The sequence below is a fragment of the Festucalex cinctus genome, chromosome 1 (assembly GCF_051991245.1).
Source record: "Festucalex cinctus isolate MCC-2025b chromosome 1, RoL_Fcin_1.0, whole genome shotgun sequence".
NCBI lineage: Eukaryota > Metazoa > Chordata > Actinopteri > Syngnathiformes > Syngnathidae > Festucalex > Festucalex cinctus.
The window spans coordinates 31,099,042-31,119,069 of record NC_135411.1 but is presented as its reverse complement, the minus strand read 5'-3'; the positions used below and the strand labels follow the sequence as shown (position 1 = coordinate 31,119,069).

The 20,028-nt window shown below is 41.5% G+C and overlaps 1 protein-coding gene across 4 annotated transcripts in view; it reads right to left on the bottom strand.

The window, feature by feature from the left end:
* Window positions 1-20,028, bottom strand: part of LOC144023334 (mitochondrial import inner membrane translocase subunit TIM16-like) — a 113,030-nt gene that overhangs the window by 57,220 nt on the left and 35,782 nt on the right. The window lies entirely within an intron of this gene.

The window sequence follows — 20,028 nt, the reverse complement described above, 5'->3', positions numbered from 1 at the left end:
ACTGGACTTTTTCAGATCCCGCAGAAATTGCCACATAAGAGCGTAATAGATGATTTATCTTGCCTTAGCAGTGGCTTTTGTAACGTAATATCTGTCGGATAGTGACATCTGCTTTCAACATGGCAGGTTGGCAAACCGGAGAATTTAAGTTTGCTTCACTCTATATGAGCAGCAAAAAGCGCAAAAAAGAAATAAATAAAAATTATAGTGTGCTGTTCCGTGTTGTTACACAGGCAGACTACTTCCTGGTTGGTAAATGGTAAATATGATGCCCAAAGCACTTTAAAATGCCTCACATTCATCCATTCACACACACAATCATACACCAGTGGTCTGCTGATGCCATGCAGGATGCTGCCAGGTCCATTGGGAGAAAATTGGGGGTCAGTGTCTTGTTGACATGGTCACAAGGGCTGACGATTGAACACACAATGTCACAATTGAGAGGCGACCATTCTAACACTGAGCCATGCCACCATGGTTCACATAGCGAATGACTTAAAGGAACAGATTTTTTTACATGAATCTCAATTTCATCCTCACCTCCAGTGTGTGCGATCATCACTGACTTACCCCTGACAGCGTTCTGTGACATGAGTTCTGGTCCGGTGTTGGTCGAGAGGACAGTAGTCCGGCAAGTTGACTTGTGTCACGGAAATAAAGTGTTTATCTTCTAAAATAAGATACGAACGAACGGAAAAATAGTGCCCGGCGGAAATGGCGTCTGACTTTTATCAGAAAGGAGTTTAGTGATGCAAATGTATCACTCTTTTAAACACTAATTGTTTTTAGAAGATAAACGCTTTCTTTCCGTGACCCAAGTCAACTTGCCGGACTACTGTCCTCTCGACCAACACTGGACCAGAACTCGTGTCACAGAACGCTGTCAGGGGTATGTCAGTGATGATCGAACACACTGGAGGTGAGGATGAAACAGAGATTCATGTCAAAAAAGCGAACTGTTCCTTTAAGATGAACAGTTATGTGCATTATGGCATAATAATAATAATTTAAAAAAAAAAAGATAAAATATTCATCTTTGTCTTTCTAGTGGCTGCGTATTCAAGTCAAAAATGTGATTGCTTTTCTAGAGTTTTAAACTTAATTCAACATGCAACACAACAGGTATCCAAAAAGGGTGGTTTCGGTGTCAGTAAATCCTAAACAGAACTGATTTTGAAAGGCATGTTTGGTGCAAACACAACATTGCTCATCACCTTCAAGAACACCACATTTAACGTTTGAATGGGGGTCCTAGTCGAGTGCAAGGAATGATGAACAGTTCCAGATAGCAGTCAGCGTTAGCATAAAATCCTCAGCCTTCCGCGAGAAAACAAGCAAAAAGGTCAGGAAAAGCCAACAAGAACAGCTGAGCCTTATTTGATTCATCAGTTAATCAAAGTTTTCTAATTATTTATCATGATCTAATTTTTTCAGATGACCAAATCCTTTTCAACAGGTGTGCAGCCTTCTCATATAGGCATACTTAGTGATTATTTTTGCTTTCTAAAAGGCCCTGCTAACCATGCATGTACCACCAACCTTACAGTTACCTGAACCCAACCTTATTAAGCGCTTTCACGTTCCACAGACTGCCGAATGGAATGGAATGGAGTGCAAAAATAAATAAATGACAAACTGGTTCCACAAGAAAAGTTGTGTTTTCCAAAGCCAATGGCAGAATTTGCACATGACAAACCAGGAAGTGCCTAAGGAGAACATTCATTATACTATGTGGCTGCATGCTAATGAACACAAAAAGGATTGCGAAAAGTGCAAAAAAAGAAACGCTGAGTCGGGAGGGGAAAAAGCACAGCACCACTTTGTTTTTAGAAGCTGCTTCTCTGGCTCTGTTTGTTGGCTCTTGCCTAGTTTCCACCGCTTGCTTGCTCGCTCGCTCTTCTGCCACACATTCCACCTTCGCTCGCCATTAATCTTTTCCCAAGGACTAATAACACACAAGATGCAGTTCCTCTCATGTGCGTATAAACAAGGCCCGCCCGCCAGCGTGTGCAGAATCTAATCTGACATAAAGCAGCGATACATATTTAAAAGCAGAAGGAAGAGTTTTACTTGGGCTTGTCCTTGACAGCATGCACACGCGCTAACACATGTGACTCATTTCACATACTGTTTAGGACATCATTTCATATGAAAACAGACAGTCGTGTGACTCTAGTTGATTTTTTCAAGCAAACTACTCTTGACATTTGTACCCAGTAAAATGAACTCGCAATGTAATATGAAAGTCAGGTAAGTAGGTTAGAACAAAGAAACTACGAGGGTCCTCCAGCAGTCCCCTTGTTGCAGAGTTGGTTACGCAATGAGGAATTTCTGTAACTTTCCTGACTCTGTGTATTACTTGTAGCAGTTTTGCATATCTATATTGTATGAGGTGGTGAGATGAGCAATCATATTAACCACATGAGAAGTACATTGAACTCATGTTTATTTCTATTGTTCAAGGTGGTAAGCGACTGGGGTTAAGTCAGACCTCCATCACAAAGTCATCTCATGACTGGAAATCCTCATAAATACATTCCTGGACTTTTGTTCTCTTCGAAAGAGTATCGAAACCTGACATGGAGAGACTTAAGTCTAAAGGAGCTATAAACTGCAGTACAGCCAGAATGTTGCAGCTCCCATTACTAGGCAGCCTAGTGAGCACGTCTCGACCCTGGTTTCTTGTCGCTCCGAGAACAGATTTCAAAACAACTCTGCTTGTACGACGGTCAATAGCGCCAACAACACGTACACCCCTCGACATGCTAGAGCCGTATGAACCTTTTTGTGCAACGAGAACCTGAGTGAATGGTCTCGTGGCTGGTGCGGCACTTCGTATCTCATGTGATCTCACAAAAACAAAGAAAAAACAGAGCAACAGCTGGGAATCACATGACACAATCCGGCATAGGACATGAAAGGACCGCATGATGGTGGTCAAGAGGCATTTTTTATTTTTTTTAAATGGAAAAAATTATGATCTAAAAGAAGTGTGTAAAAAAAATCCTGGAAACAGACTTTACAGTCAATTCAGCAAGCTAATGGTTGGTGTCATCCTAGTAACTTTGCGTTTTGGGTAGGATATGTTTGTTTCAAGCCCGCTTTCCTGGTTCTCAATCAGATGGCCTTTTGACTGGCTACATTCTGATTCATGTCACAATTAATGTAGCCGTGACTCGGGAGTCGTCGGCATTGTCCAATATATGAAGATTTTTGGTCATAAGTTTGTCGGTCCTGACCTGTTTTCATACGCTAATATCCAGACGATTACACTCATCTCTAGCCACAGGATAATCATATGTGATAATCAATGCATTACCCATTGGTGCGAGCTTGTGTCCAGATATGCAATTTGTAACCTTTATCGTGTGAAACCTCCCGCAGTATTTAATGAATAAATTAATCTGAGTTAAATCTGATGAGTTCCTGGCACACGGTGCAACCTAATTTCCTTTTCTAACAGCCAACTACTTTGGCTGGATGTGTCAGCTGCCAATCATGTTGCACAAGCTGTTGAATGTTGTTCTTTTTTCAGCACGGGCAGATCACAATCCTCCCTGCAGCATTATTAAAGAGAGGAACTGGGCCCCATTGCAAACAGAGAAGACATTGTGTCTTTAAAAACAACCTAGAAAAAAAAAAAAAGAGGCTGCAACATGCCAAGTGAGAATCACAGCCATTTTGACAAGACTTCGCTTGTATTCAGCCAAGAACGCTCCAACATATACGCTCCGCATACCAGTCCCAGCATGCACCGGTGCTAGGTGCTTGGATCTCTTAATCGTAGGTAAAACAGCGTGATAGTTAGGGTTAAGTTAGGATTTGAAGCCTTCCCCAGATTTAAAAACACACCAAATTTTGCAGCAATGATCATCAAGTTATAGTACAGTTTGCAATATCTCTGACAACTCAGCTCCACAAAGTGGGAGCTCGGCCAACTGCCTTGTTTGTGTCACTTTTCTTGAAGTAGTCACTGTTTAAATAAACCTGACTAGTGATGCACCAATTTCCTTCAAAATCTACATACTTTCAAGTCTTCCTGTGGGGCAGTGTGGCTCAGTGGTATGGTGGTCGTCTTCCAACCCAGAGGTTGTGGGTTCAATCCCATGCCATTGTGACCACGTCGAAGTATCCTTGAGCAAGATACTGAACCCCCAATTGCTCCTGATGCTGCGTCATCAGCAGGTGAATGGGTAGTCAAAATGTAAAGCGCTTTGAGGGCCTTGTAAGGTGGAAAAGTGCAATATAAATGAAGTTCCATGCCAGTGCCATTCCTCTCTGTGGCGAAGCTTGACACTAGTGACTAAATTGAGGCTTGAATTGAGTGTTGATTTATAGAACTCGCTCAGAAATAATGATTTCTTGGTTTCTAAAGAGTATCTTGCTTGGACAGCTAGGATTTATGATTCGGAATAGGTGACTATACCCCCTGTGTTTTCCCAGAAACTTGGTGTAAGGAGGGACCAACAGAGATCTGGCTATTCAATGGAATGTAATCAAGCCTGATGCCAAGAAGATTGTAGGTTGTGACATTCTTTACAAGCGTAATGATGGAGATGAAAAATGATGATCAACCAGTAAAGGCATTTTATTCATGAGGATGTGGAGCAAGCTATTTTCTTAAGTGGAATAAAGAGGGTGATAAATAGAAGAATTATATAGAAGGTGTCCAAGGAATACATTAAACTTGATAAACATGCTAAAACAAATCCACTTGAAGTCAATGCTAAGCAGGTTACTTTTGAACATTGTCTTACAGATGACCAAGCAAATAGTTTGTCTTTAGTATATACCGCGGGCCAATAAAACAAAAAAGCTTGAGACCCCTGGGTCAGACATTGGGATACCCCCGTGTAGGTAGAAAGATTTCAAGAGGACAGAACAGGAGTGTATGTTGCTAAAAGCCATCCGTCCACAATGTGTCAAATTCAGACCAGTCTTCCGGAAGATAAGTCAGATAAAAATAATCCCTCATTAGCCTTCAAGACGACTCACTTGGACTGAGTGCAGTGAGTTGAGGGTTTGTCAGCCCAAAGTAAGCTTTTTAACCTCACGTGGCCTTGAAAAAAAAAAAAAAAGAAGATAAGGAAAACAGCTGGGATGAAGTGAAGAATCAAGCTGAACAGCTGTTTTTAGTGCCAGAAGTGAGAAGAAATGCCAGAGGCCGAGTTTAAAAACTTCAGTGGTGAACTCCAGTGATGGTGGTTAAACAGTTTCAGATGTCAATTCGGGAATCCATTGCATCTAATTTCTAGCTAGTTTATTTCTGCAATTGCAGATGGATGGAGGCCTTTATATGTACATGGGCATTTATATAATAAAAAATAAAAAGTTGGGAAATATATTTTAAAAATAAAACGATCAACTATGTTACCATTTGCCAAATGAAACAAAATGAATAAGATGAACACAGAGAAGTTTCAAACACAGAGGCCAACAGGGTGGAGCATGCCAGTATCATTGATCTCCAGTACATAATCATGGGCACGATCAAAATTGCGACCACATCTCAGAGTCTGCTGGAACGCCAATCACTATGTCACCTTCACATATAAGATGTGAGGTCATCAGGCAGGTCGTTAACAACGAAGCCTCCACATCTTAATTGAGACGAGAGACTGTTTTATGTGCTGCGGTGCTGCTGTTTTGATTAGCAGTGGAGTTAAATGGATTCAGCAGTTAAAATCTTTAATGTCTATGTTCGAATTCTGCGATAATCACTTATTATAAGGGTAGCAAAATCCAGGGAATTTTCAGAATCGGAAACTTTCCATGGGAATTTAGGTGAATTTATGGGAACAAAGCAGAATTTATAAAATTGAAGTTTGGCTCTCATAAGCAACTTGGAACCTTTTTCTTTCTATTTTTTGATAGATATCTCTATCTGAGGGAGGTAATCTTAGATGGATGTTGTAACAAGTGTCCATCGAAGGAATGGGCACGTAACCAGCCACAAAAAAAAAAAAAAAAAATTAGGCGAGACATTTGCTCCGGGGAAACCAGTGCAAATACATTCGGCACATGTCACATTTAGTCATATATAAATCGAGGAACCCACTTGTGGTAAATGAGGAAATGCTTTATGTGTGGAATATTATTCGAAACGTTGCAGCTTAGTGTATGTGTGGTGCTTGGAGACTGGTCTGGACTCGTCTGGGACCATGCATATTCATCACCACTTATGGTAAGACAACACTATTCTCATGTAATCAGCCAAAGTTTGGTTATTTTATTGTTGCTCCTTGTGGTATTTTCTTGCTTAAATGACGTCATATTACCGCAGTGGGAAATTAGATTTAATAATTTTGTGTCAATTAAAAGATTATTTGCCATTTGATGTGGCCTGTGATAAGTGCTTTATTGATAACTTATCATGGATGTGATATCTAAAAATGTTTGGTCACATAAAGAAAATGAAAATGTGATGGTTTAATAGTTTGTTTGTTTGTTTTTCCCACCACCCCTCCCCAAGTAGCCTAAAGGGACATGACACTCTTGTATTTACAAGTCAATATAGCCCGTGTGCATTTTGGGGCAGGATGTCGGGGTGACTCACTTGTGGAAGACCATTCGTGATCATGTTTCATCTTCAAGTTTCATATTTCATAGTTTATTTTATTAGGAAGAAAAAATAAATTAAGAATTTAGGGCTGCAATATGTTTATATTTCAAGTCCTTTTCTCCTTTGCATAACTTTTATTAGAATTGGTTTACTCACTGACTTCCCATGAAATATTTGGAGCAGAAAGTACCCCAAAACCACGACGACCTACCTATCACTATACCTTCACTATATATATATATATATATATATATATATATATATGTGTGTGTGTGTGTGTGTATTAAGAAAAGATGTGAGACAGTTGAAACCCACATCAGTCCGACTAATTACCTTTACTCTTAAATATGTCCATCCAGCCTAAACACAAATGATGACTGGCAGAACATAATGACAGGCTTAAACATCCCCCCTGCTGAAGTGACCCTTGAACCCTGGCCTATGAACCCTAAGCCTGCAGGAATTGGCCCACCGACTTCTAGCCAACAGACACCTGTTTAGGCCGACTGCTGAAAACACAGTAATAGGGTGATGTGAGTTTCACATGTGTTTATTAGAACTTAACACACGCACACACAGGCACACACTGCTAATCGTGTCAGTAAGAAGGGTCTGGACAGTCACAAGCGTCTTGTAGCTGATTAGTGGTGATCTAGTGAACGGGTAACAGACCAGGATATGGCAAATTATTCTACAGGGTGATCTGTAGTCATTAGACCCCTTGTTTATGGATCCTGTTTGGTCAAGGCTAAACAGACATGTAGGTGCAAAGAGGTTCTTTTGCGTATCTGAAAATTCAAAACAATGTAAAATATATGTAACATTTTCAGCCCACTATATGACGATTTTTGACATTTTATCAGAATCATAAATGTACTGTTCCAAATCTTCAGCTTAACAAGAAGTTATGTTTGTTATGTTTCTGACTTCCATTTAATGCCATAAATGTCTTTCAGACCGTACTGCTCCCATTCAATTTGTATGGGGTATATGCCACGGAAGAGGCGGGATGGGATTTTGCACATCAGTTTGTTTCCGGTCCGGGTTGCGAACGCGCAACCGAAGGGCACAAAGTCGGAAGCAAAAGTATTTTTGACGCAGCCCACACGTCGCTAACCGAACCGGAAACAAACTGTTGTGCAAAAACAGTCCCGCCTCTTCCGTGGCATATACCCCATAGAAGATGAGCAAAGAGTCCCCCTTGCTGAATGAATGTAATTTGTTGCACAGGGGACTTGTCTGATTAATGCATGTAGATCACAAACCTCTTGAGCGTTCCTTGGACTACGGTGAGCAACATCCATGGACTTATATATGAATGGACTCACAATGCCACTTATTCTTATAAAAGAATATTTCAGTCCTACAGCTCCTTCAGAACTCAGCTGCACGTGTGCTGACGGGGACCGGAGGGCGGGAGCACATTACACCAGTTTTAAAATCGCTGCATTGGCTCCCCGTGCGTTTCAGGATTGATTTTAAGGTGCTTTTATTAGTTTTTAAATGTCTTAACGGTCTTGGCCCATCTTCTTTATCTGACTTGCTTTTACCCTATTACCCCTCGCGGCCTCTGAGGTCTTCTGGCAGCGGCCTTTTAACTATTCCAAAGGTGAGGACCAAGACACATGGTGAAGCTGCCTTTAGCCACTATGGTCCTCACCTATGGAATGGCATGCCAGAGAGCATCAGGTCTGCAGAGAATATTTATGTTTTTAAGAGGAGGCTTAAGACTTACTTTTTTAGTTTGGCATTTGATTGACCTTTTTTATTTTTATTTTATTTTATTTTATTTTACTTATTATTATTTTTACTTTTTTATCCCCTTTTATTTATTCAACTTTTAATCTATATTGTCTTGTAGCTTTGTTTTTATTTATTTATTTTTTCTATCGTGTTTAACCGTTTTCTTTTAGTGTTTAAATGTTTTTATTTGGTAGTTATAAAATTTTTAGCTCCAGTGTTTTCTCATGGGGGAGCCTCCACAGTGAGAGGGATGCTTGGTCTTCATCCATCTCACTGTGGATGAACTCCTCCTGGGTGCCTTTCCTTACAGGGTACATCTGTGCCCCGCCATGTTGTGGTTTTCATGTGTTTGTTGGGTTTTGGGTGTGTCTGTGGGTACGATCATGGGGATGGGGGGGCTTTTTCTTTCTTTTATTTTATTGCATTATGGATGTCCAGCACTTTGAGTTGCATTTTAAATGTATGAAAGGTGCTATATAAATAAAGTTGATTGATTGATTGATTGATTGATTGACTTATTCACCATAGCGAGAAGCGAAGCCACTGGCGGCCATCTTACGTTGCCTTCCACTAAGCCTAATGATCTTGAAAATGTTGATTTTGCTGCTGTTTTCATCTTAATTACTGTCTCTATATGGTAAGAATACCACCATGTGGGCATATGGTTGTACCAATAAGTCTGCAACAAGCTCTATATGCACATTTCATTGTTAAGACTTCATTTATAAATTTTCTCTTATAAGCTATATCTATGAGGGCTACTCAAGGATTTGTCCGTCTCTTGTTGTCAGAACCATGAACAATGAAATTAAAGCAAAGCCCATCAGGACAAAATTGGCTTTCAAATGTAAACCAAACTGTTAGTCCATTTCTATACAGTATTCCCTTGGCAACATCAGACATGCACATGGCGACCAAACCAGTATCATACCTGTCCAAAACCTGAGATCATAAATTACATGATGTATGTATCTTACAAATAATTCAAACCACTTATATATCAGATGTGTGTCACGATTAGAATAAGCTCTAGTTTGTTACTTGATTTTAATCACACAGGACATTTTAAGCATGGTGAATGGTGTCCTGTTGTGTGAGTGGTACGTGCCGGCCGACGTCCTTGTAGTGACATGATGCCCATTCATTTTGGACGGAACTGCTCCGTCCTTTTTGCTCACATTTTTCTTTCCCACTCCATTAGCCACATGTGCTAAATACAGTTTTTAATTTCTTAATAGGAAGATAATTTAAAAAATACAAACATTACATACAGCTCAGGTTAGGATTTCTTTCTTATTGCGCTGCAGACATTTGCTGTGCACTGAAGGGTGAGAGCACTGCGCTATTGCGCACGCGCGCAGCTTAGAGGGAACACTGGTTTTTGATTTTGAAAAGTGTATGTTTGGTCTTGTGATTTTAAGAACAATTTCATGTTATGCTGCTTCCGCAGGAATGGTACCAAGTCATAACCCTAGAATCCCCTGAATTCAGTTTGATAACTTTTTGTTGTTAAATTAATTATGTCAAGTACAACCACAATTCAAAACCATGAAACTGCAACATAATCAAATCATTTGTACAGCTAGGGTGCCTTACTGCCTCATGTACACTCACAAGGAACCAGAATTGACTTGTGTCTGGTGTGCAGCGATGAGTGCCAAAAGTCACTTGCAGTGCCACAGCAGTCGCAACTTGGCGAGCGTCAGAGTGCTTTGTTCGAGGGTGGGAGCGTGCCAGACCGTCTGATGCTTCCCTTCGCCTCAGCGCAGTGCGAAAGCCGCCACCACGTTAAGCAAACATAAACAGGGGTGACCACTGGCCAGGCCGACGCCGCGTGCCTGGTGGGTGCCTGCCAGCCTGGGCTGTGGCCTGGAAATGGGTGCAACACGCAGCTGAAAGCACTAGTGGCCATCCGAAGTGGACGGGTTCGGCTCAGTGGAAAGTTTGCATCAGTGCGCGCAGAACCCATTGCTGCTCTGAGAAGGTAGTAATTCAGCAGACCCCCATACTAATGTAGCCATTACTTCCCAAGCGACCGCAAGCTAAATGCATCCTCCGTGCATAGCAGAAAATAGCATAACTGTGGAGAGCGAGAGGGGAAAGCAGAAGATACAAAAACACACACACACACACACACACACACACACACACACACACACTGTACGTGGAAGCGCAAGATGGAGCAGTGTGATGGATGGATAACGTAAAACTGGAGTCACCAAAGAAGGAAACGACTTAATAGAGACCAGAGAATAAATCATGCAAAAAAGGAGGTGCTATAGATGGATGAAGCATTTCTGAAAAGAAGTAAAGCAGACAGAAGAGTTGGTGGGGGCGGAGTGGGGGTCTCTCAAGTTCTACCGCTGCATATTTTCCATCTTAAGAGATATAATTTACCGAAACTAAGTGAAGGTCAGAAGCAGGGAACATGGTGCCAACTCCATCTCAGCAGCCAGGACGCATTCCCTTCCCTGATTTCTTTTCATTTTGTCTCTCTTTTTTTCTGGCCGTCAGCAGCCTGTAACCTTTCGTCTCGCTATCTCATCCGTCAATCTATAAGGGACTTCACCGGTTTTCACATCAGGATGCATTTATGTCTGTTCTACCAGGGCCACGTGTCTTTTAACAGTCATGGCTTTTGCAGAGTGCGGTTGGAAGGCTGCTGCAGGCTCAACACCTCATATTTATGGGTAAAAATTCACAGAAAAAGGACGGGAGGACGACATAAAATGAGTATAGCAGCAAAAGGGGTATCAGGTCAGAGCAATATAGATTTAGAAGACGCCAAATGTAGGGGTACAGTAAGTGTCTCTTTCCGTCTCTTGAGGTAAGACCTACACTAAAGTACCCTAAAGGACACATTATCAGGCTGCAAGTTTGAATCGTGCATAGGGTTAAGGACTCCCAAGAAGGCAACAAAAACAGTACCTTTGACAAGCCATTGTATCCCTGAAGATAGTGTTTTCTAAACCAACTATCCAGCAAAGCCATTCACCTTTCAACCCAGACTCTGCAAGTTTACAGCTAACCGAACCAAGGGTGTCTTCAGCTGGAAATCAAGTCATAATCAATGACATGCACCCACATCACACGTTGGGAGCGGAGTTCCTTTCAGTGGTAGGGTGATCCTGCTAAAGTAGTAAACTACTGAATGTCACAAAAAGTCTTGCAGATAATTGTTTTTGATGGATGTGAAGCGTAATGAAGTAGTTACAGCTGTATGACTGTCATTTCCTGTAAAGGGCTGATAATCTAACGGTCTCTCAGCAAGTAGAGCGGCTATACCATTTCTTAGTAAACTGGGTGAGGTCAGATGTTGTCCATTGTTCAAGTGCTCACAGTTGTTGTGAAATCTGCTTGTCAGCTAGCAAAGATGGTGTAAAGACAATGATGGCCAGGATGTGTGAAGACAATACAGGCCATCTCACACGTGGACGTATGTGAAAATCTCTTTATGCTACTGGTTCAGCAAGTTCGTGTTGTTCCAGTCCAGTGCTCCTGAAAAGCCAGATCCCCTCGGGACATAACCTGGGAAAGTGTGGATGAAAGGCCCAGCAGTTCTCTAGCTTTGTCCTCTTCAGTCTCTTGGGGAACAAGTGAACGTTTAAATATTTTCTTGCGGCAGCGGCCTCCTGCCTTGTCCGTGCTGGTCTTGCGTTCAAATGTTTATGTAAGGATCTTTGTTGAAAAGTTGGTCTTTCACCCTTTCCTTGAGCGCTGACCTTTACAAACGACATTCAGCAAAATCCAGCACAAAGCAAAAACAGCAAGACACATAACATAAAGATAAAAAGAGGAACAATGACCAGTTTCCAAGAAATCTATTAAAACACAAGTAAAATATGGAATACCTATTCTTAGTTTACCCAGATAAACATCACCCAGTCGTGCCTGAATGTATCTGAAAAGACACACATGCCTAAATACATTTATCACCACAACTGTCAAAATATATTGCTTGGACAGTGGTCTATAACACAAGCTTGTCTTTACATGCAAGTATAGAAGACGTTAAGTGCATGAGACTGACCATTCTTAATTGCCTGTAGCAATGCAGGCCCTCCACCTCACGGTTGGGCTGCAATATAAGACACACCTGTGCCTCAAATGCCCCCAATGCACTCCATGCGCACCAGATGATGGAACAAAGCCCCTATGTAAGGAGGTTAATAGCGTTGCAAAGCTCGTTGTCTCCACATGTCTCGAGGCAGCGGGAGGCTAGTTCAATAAGCTTAATGGACAAGCAGGTCTTCAAACATTATGGCAGAATCCAGGACTTCATAATAATTATTACGTTATGGTAATAGCATACTTGTCTTAAGTTATATCTTAATGTTTCAGAAAGACACAACATAAACAAGAAGTATGGTGATGGCTTAAAAGTAAAATATCAAAAGATTGTATTTCAGCATGAAAAAAACAAACAAACAAACAAATAAAAAAACATAGTTGACCAATACTGTATTGGTAATCCACAATCTGGAATTAAACAGGTGATAGATTTTAGGCATTGGACTGTTGGTTAGCATATCTGCCTCACAGTTCTGACATTTGGTGTTTGAATCTCAGCTTTTGCCTTCCTGTATGGAGTTCCTATATGGGCTGGCTGTATAAACTTCCTGTATGGAATCTGTTACTTGTCTGGGTTTCTCTGGCTTTACATTCAGAAAACATGCATGCTTGGTTCCTTGAAGACTAATTTGTCCATGGGTTTGAATTTGAATGTAACTGTCAATATGTGCCATGCAATTGACAGGGGGCCAGTTCAGTGCGTATCTCACCTTTCACCTCAAATTAGTTAGGATAGGCCGCCCAACATCCAAATGAAGATGGATGGATGGATTTTAGAATAGGTCCTTATGTTAACTCTATTTTTAAAATGTGAAGGAACAAGGAATTAAAAGTTTCTCTATTGTGGATACCAACCTATATGACCAATACCACTTTCTACAAAGACAACTTAAAGAATTTACACAGAAAGGGAATGACAGAGGGCTTACACCTCCACAAATCAGAGTTCTTATATCCAACCAGTTGGCTCCTGGGCCCCCCACCATTGCACAAAACATCCACACAATTGCCAGCTGACTAATTGACCTCACTGAAATAACGTCAGACTTGATGTTCGAGCAGAAAATCTACAGAAGCCTCTCAGCTGGAGTCCCAACCCCAAGGGTCCTCATTCCTCAACCTTTTCTTCTTTTCTTCCACTCCTAGCTTGCTTTTGCACAATGGTCAAATTATTTCCTGGCCACCACAACATGCCCAACTCTCCCACTATCTACATTCCCATGAACAATTTTAATCTGCTTAGGGCCAAGTGCACTTGCGTTGGACAAACACATGCACACAGAGCCCCAAGAAGCACAAGGAGGCCCATGCAGGTGCAGGGCAGCTTTTGTTGTCATAACATTTCCTGACAGATGAGAGAAATTTGACAGGCGGCAATCTGGCTCAAGTCTTTTTCTTGCTTGCATTTGATCTGATTTTTCAGCGTTTATATAGCTCCACACTTTCCAGAGTCAGATCAACACTTGTAAAATGGTGAAAATATTTAACACTGGGAGAGAGTACATTTTAACTCACTACAATTACTTAAGACTACAGGAGTAGGCTTTTAACTCTCATCAGACACTAATAATAGTTGACCATGACGGGGATCGCCTCAAAGTACTCGTCAAAAATAGGAAAACACAAATGCCGCAAGGTGGTTATCTATCAATGACGACTGATGCAACAACGGTTTTCAATTTTAACCCAATACCTCTTTTGAAGAGAGCATTTGAAGTAGGCTGTTAATGCTGACCACAGTCAGACTGAAAATGAATTTCATGGCCCCAAACTGCTTTTGTCTGTCAAGACATTTCCCAGTGAAGCAAGAAAGAAAGGGGGACGAGGAAAATGGCATTGATGTCTCTCTCAAACTAGAGACGAGCAGGTGAAAGGTGGAGCCAATCTAACACTGGGAGCTGATCTAACTCTAGGCTCAATCTCTGTGTGTGAACAACAAAAGCTTAAGAGTTTTAGAATAGAGGTTATTAATTGAGCGCCTACTTGGGGGGAGCCATTTATCTGTTGTAATGGATGGCATCTATTAGCGGAACAACTATTTGTGGAAAGATGGTCTGCTCATTGCAACTAGAATTCACGTTCATACTGACACCACGGAAAATTGGCATTAGAGGCGTACCAGCAGAGCATTCATTTGCCTGACATAGAACAGGCTGACGTGGGGAAATGCGATGACTGTCCAACGTGCAAATTTATACAGCCGCTTCAGCTTCACGCCTTCAGATAATTAGGTGTGTGACAGCATCAAGGGCAGTGAACATGGACCAGGAAAAAGTCATATGTGATGACTAAGTGACAAGAGAACACAATCAAATGAGAAAATGCAAAAAGACACACAAATAAAGTAGACTGGAGCCTACATCAGGCCCACTGCCACTAAATGAAGCGTGACGTATTTTTCCCTGCCTGGCTGGCACTGACCTGTTTCCATAACATGAGAGGACAAATGGCAGCCACGTGGAAAGTGACATCAACTGGCCAGGGGCACATGTATTCCCACTGTCACCAACCAATCATGCAAATTCACTCCTGGTGATTCCTTTCCAGCCAGCAGGGTGAGGGACTCAGAGTACCTTTTTTTTTTTTTTTTTTTTGTCTCTAAGAGGATATGATAGGAATTGTTGCAAACTCAATAGAAAAGTGGCATTTGAGATGGATTCATGTTTGTTCAGTACAGATTTAGGACATTAAATCATGGGCCCGAGTTAAATATTATAAGATGGGTTCAGCAATCAGGAAAATTCCCTATTACAGTACTTTAGACCCAAAATATTGCCTTTGGCTCAAACCACAGCTATATGCTGTAGTTTCACTGCTAATGAGCAGCTTTGCTGTTCTTCTATGTGATATAATAGTCCACTCTTGATGCATAAGAGAGCAAAAGAAGTCACTGTACGTTTAACAAAGCAGTGACAAATGTGACCACACAGTACATTTCCGCAGACTGGGTACTATAAACCCTTGCCCCTCCTTGTACAGCAACTAAAAATAGAAATCTTCAAATTGATGTCATTAGTGCATAAATTCTGCATCTCAATTGAACAGTACCCACTCAACACTGGTTGGTTCCACTTGCTTCAGTTTCAAATTCAAAATGGCACTGGTAAGTATGATAACCACATTGCACTTGAAGGCATCAGTCTGAACATAACATGAAAAATGAACAATGAAGACAGATGGTCTCTTGTAAAGGAGACATTTTATTTGAAAGGAATAGCGGGCACTAGAGCTGGGATTTGAACCTGGAACTCGGAACTATGAAACAATGCTAACCACTCACGCACAGTGCTGCCCAAAGTGCAAACTTTGTTCGAAGAGTTAATAGAGACGATTCAAGCAAAGTAAAATAATCTAATGAAGATTTTCACGTGTAATATTCGAGATGGGTAAGAACTATTAATACAAATTTTCCCTCTCAAAGAAGTCTGTGCGACTGTTTTTTTCAGAGTTCACCAGAATCCCAGCTTATCATTCCCTTTGGGCCCTTCCTATCCTTTGTCGAGCTCTGAGGTGCGCAGTGACAATCTGGTCAGAGGCAGCAGCGGAGGCTGCGGGAGCTGTGTGGTGGGCGGAAACCATCTACTAATGGGAAACACACTTCTCTTCACCGCTGAAATCATTTTTTCCCTCCCCCTTCCACAGGAAAGCGCATCATCATGATTTTAAAGAGCCTTTTAGTTGCTCAATTTGGTGAGGGGGCAACGGTGTAACTTCTAAAAACGTGTACGACTGTCAAACCAGAGTATAAGATTTAAATCACACAGATAAGAACGGACACCCTGGAGTGACAAGATAATTGCGAGCAAATGGGATCCGGAATATTTACAATCGCCCAAACTGCCTGTCGTCTGGCAACTCTCTCTTGACCTGTCAACGTGGCTCCAATGCAATCCTCGCACTGATACTTAATCGCAGGGCGTCCACTCAAGTCCTCGCATTGCATCCATATGTTTGCGATGAATGCCCTACGCTGTTTCCACTTAGAGCCCGCATCCCCTGCCCGCCTTCCTCACGTCTTCCTCAGAAAGATCAGCTACTGGAGCTTTACCCTCAAGGGAAAGGAGAAACGTGCCAAAATGGAATTAGGATGGCCCAAAATACTGTGAAGGCTTCTGTCCATGGAACAGGTCCCAGATGCTAGAGATAGCACATTTGATTTGATAAATTGCAAAACAAAACAGATTCTCCATATGATGACCAAAGCAATATCTGCAGCTGCTGTTTTTTGTTTGTTTGTTTGTTTGTTTTTGTACAAGACAGAAAGTTGGGCCAGGTTGGATCTGGCTTTGTGAGTCTACCTTAAAGCGCATTATGACGTCCTCAACTACCACGTCCTTTGACGATTCATCATCCGCCATTTTGGTCTGCTTTAAGCTTAAAAATCCGAACCACAAAAGACATTCAAGTGAAGGTGAATGGAAGAAAAGATGGAGGAGGCAGGAAGGAACGACGGATGAAGAAAGAGACTTTTCTCCCCCATTTTTCCTTCTGTGGCAAGTTCACACAAAAAGGTCTTTCTAATCCCTGGAGCGCTGAGCGCATACCTGTGGGATGAAACCAAAACCCTCTGTGAATTATATTAAATATCCCGTGCCAAACACTGCATACTTCCATCTGTGTGTGTGTGTGTGTGGGTGTGTGCGTGGGGGTGTGTGTGTGTGTGTTTTTTACTCCATTAGGTTTTGTACTCAAAGGAAATTTCAAATAGAATTCCAGATACCGTCAAGTTAGCAAAACTTGAAGTCAACTAGTGCAGAAAGACAACAGATTCATGAGTGGGAGAAAGAGAACTCTTGATGTTTGCATTGTGACATTTTGAGAGCGATGGGCCAACATTTGATCTTCCAAGATTAAGACGTAAAATGTGCTTATATTAGCTTCTAGAAAAAGCCCTTTAAGGTTCATAGAAGGTGTTTATTACAGGAAACCGGGAATTAAAGCAAAAATACACTGTAGCACTAGTTATCATGGTACTGAATAATGATGCATTTGTAGGATAATAATTAAACCATAATGATAGCTGCAGCCCAGCAGTGACTGCTCAAAAAATCGCTATGGCAAATATATCGTCACAGGCCTCTTTACAATACAAGGCGTCAAAATACATAATGCACATTTATTCGTAAATAGGCATTTATGATGTGTTGTCTGCACAGTTGTGTAAACGAGCAGACTCTTTAAAGTTAATTGCAGTCAATGAATTTTATTTTTTTTTACATTCTCCGAGTGCAAGTGCACGCAGGAGGAGGAGGAGGGACAAAGTGATTGGAGATAGGTGGGTTGTCAAGGAGCAAAGAAACACAGGGGTGCCTTCATTTCTTTGCATTGTCCTTAAAAAATGAAAATAAATAAACAAACAGGGCGGCACGTTGAATAAGTGGCACGTCCGCCTCCCAGTACTGAGGACGCAAGATCGAGTCCGGGCTCCGGCCTCTCTGGGTGAAATTTGCATGTTCTCCCCGTGCCCGCGTGGGTCTTCTCCGGGTACTCCAGTCTCCTCCCACATTCCAAAGACATGCATGGCAGGTTAATTGGGCGCTCCGAATTGTCCCTAGGTGTGCTTGTGAGTGTGGATGGTTGTTCATCTCTGTGTGCCCTGCGATTGGCTGGCAACCAGTCCAGGGTGCGCCCCGCCTACTGCCCAAAGCCAGCTGAGATAGGCTCCAGCACCCCCCGCGACCCTTGTGAGGACTAAGCGGTCAAGAAAATGGATGGATGAAATAAACAAAAAAATAATAAATAAATAAATACATACATTCATTAATTAATTATAATTAATTAATAAATAGTGTACATGTGTAGGCACTCTTCTAAAAATAGCTCATTAGTAATGGAAAAATTAAAACAGAAGAATGTCAATGTCAAGAATGTTCTTCGTTACTTAAACTTAACATATTTAATTAAATGTAACATTGTACTTGTTTCTTAATGCACTAAATATTCCGTATGTTTAAAAATGAAATAGATTGTCTTAAATGATAAAAAAAAAAAGAAGCTGTTTTTATTTACCAAAACATATCAAATTTGCATCACATTTTAGAGCTGGAATTTTAATACTGTAATATTTTGCTCACTGTAATCACAGTATCGTGATACACATTGTATCGTGAGCCCTAGCAGTGACATTGTATACATTTACATGTAGTCCAAAAACCTTTTAAAACACGGATACTGGCAATATTCAAGTTTTGAAAGGCCATGTAAACACATGAAAAACCCGAATATGCTCCTTGTTTTTAAAACTCCACTTCTTCTGCTTCTTCTTTCTATCCGAAAGGAACGTTTGTCATGATGACGTAGCATAGACGCAAGACAGATGGGGCAAAGTTCAAATGGTTTTAGCTGTAAAATGGCGGCCTCATAAGTTGGTATGTTTTAAATGTATTTTTTATAATAAATATTTCATAGATTCACATAAACAGCAGCTGATAAAGAAGATATGCTAAAAAAAAAAAAAAGTAGTCAAAAATAACAGTTTTCACATGTTAGACAGGTTTAATTCTTTTAAAAAAAAAAAAGAGTTTGAGACACCTCCCGCCTTTTACATCCCCTTTTATTTCCCCTGGTCACGCCTCCCCCCCTGTTGCCATTGAATCCCAAACTTAAACCCCTAATGACTAACAGATTGTGGGCCATCATGTTTGATCTGTCGGAACACAGCGTTCAGGTTCTTTGACAGAGCGTGCGCGGTCACATCTTGAAGCTGCAGCAGATGACCTGCCAAGCGTCTGGTGACATTCACCTGAGGACAGTCATTTTTCCCTTTCTCCACTCATTCAGCAGCATTTAATGCACTTTTATATATGACTAGAGAAAACAAAAGACAGCAAGGTCAAACTCTGGTCCAAAACGTTCTGTGTTTTGACTTTTTGTACGCTTTGGTTAGCCACGCTGCAGCTGCACCTAATCCCCACAGGAAAGCCTTCATCTGGGACTGATTTTCAGAGTGCTTGGGCTCTGATCGAAGAAAGGGGCGAGTGTTCCCTGCCTCTCCTCGATCCGTTTGATTAAAGGGGAGGGAGCCTGGCTAAATTACACCCGATGACTGGGCCGTGCTAGAAAACACACACAGAAATAGACGATGTGGAGAGGGTGTGCATCGCACCTGGTGCACGACGCAAAAAAAGCTCCTTCCCTCAGTTAACATTGCAGTCTGTCAGCACTGCCGGCCTCAGAGGGCGAGGTCTTTGTGTAACCTGTGACAGGGTTGAGAAAACAATTGGACCTGCTCTCTTGGGACAAGACTTACTCTTTGCAACTGGCAAGCACCAGGTCAAGCCTATTAGCAGTTATGTGGAATAATGCACACTAAATATTTGTCTGCTGAAGCCACGCTGCATGTTCACTCGCCTGACTTCCAAGCAGGCTGCGTACATTCAGTTCTCACTCAGTGACGGTGTAAATGTGAAAGGTTGTCTGTCTCCGAGTTTGCCCTGTGACTGACTGGCGACCACGCTAGGATGTAGAAACATGCTTGAATTGCTCACCCGCAACCTTGAACAGGACAAGTGGTAATAGAAAATGGATGGCCACTTTAAAAGGCATCAGTTTCAAAAACTGTTGTTACCAACACACTAGCAGAATGTCAATGCAACACAATACCATTTAATCGAGTTTCACGCTGTCCATCATGGGATGTGAAATTTCCG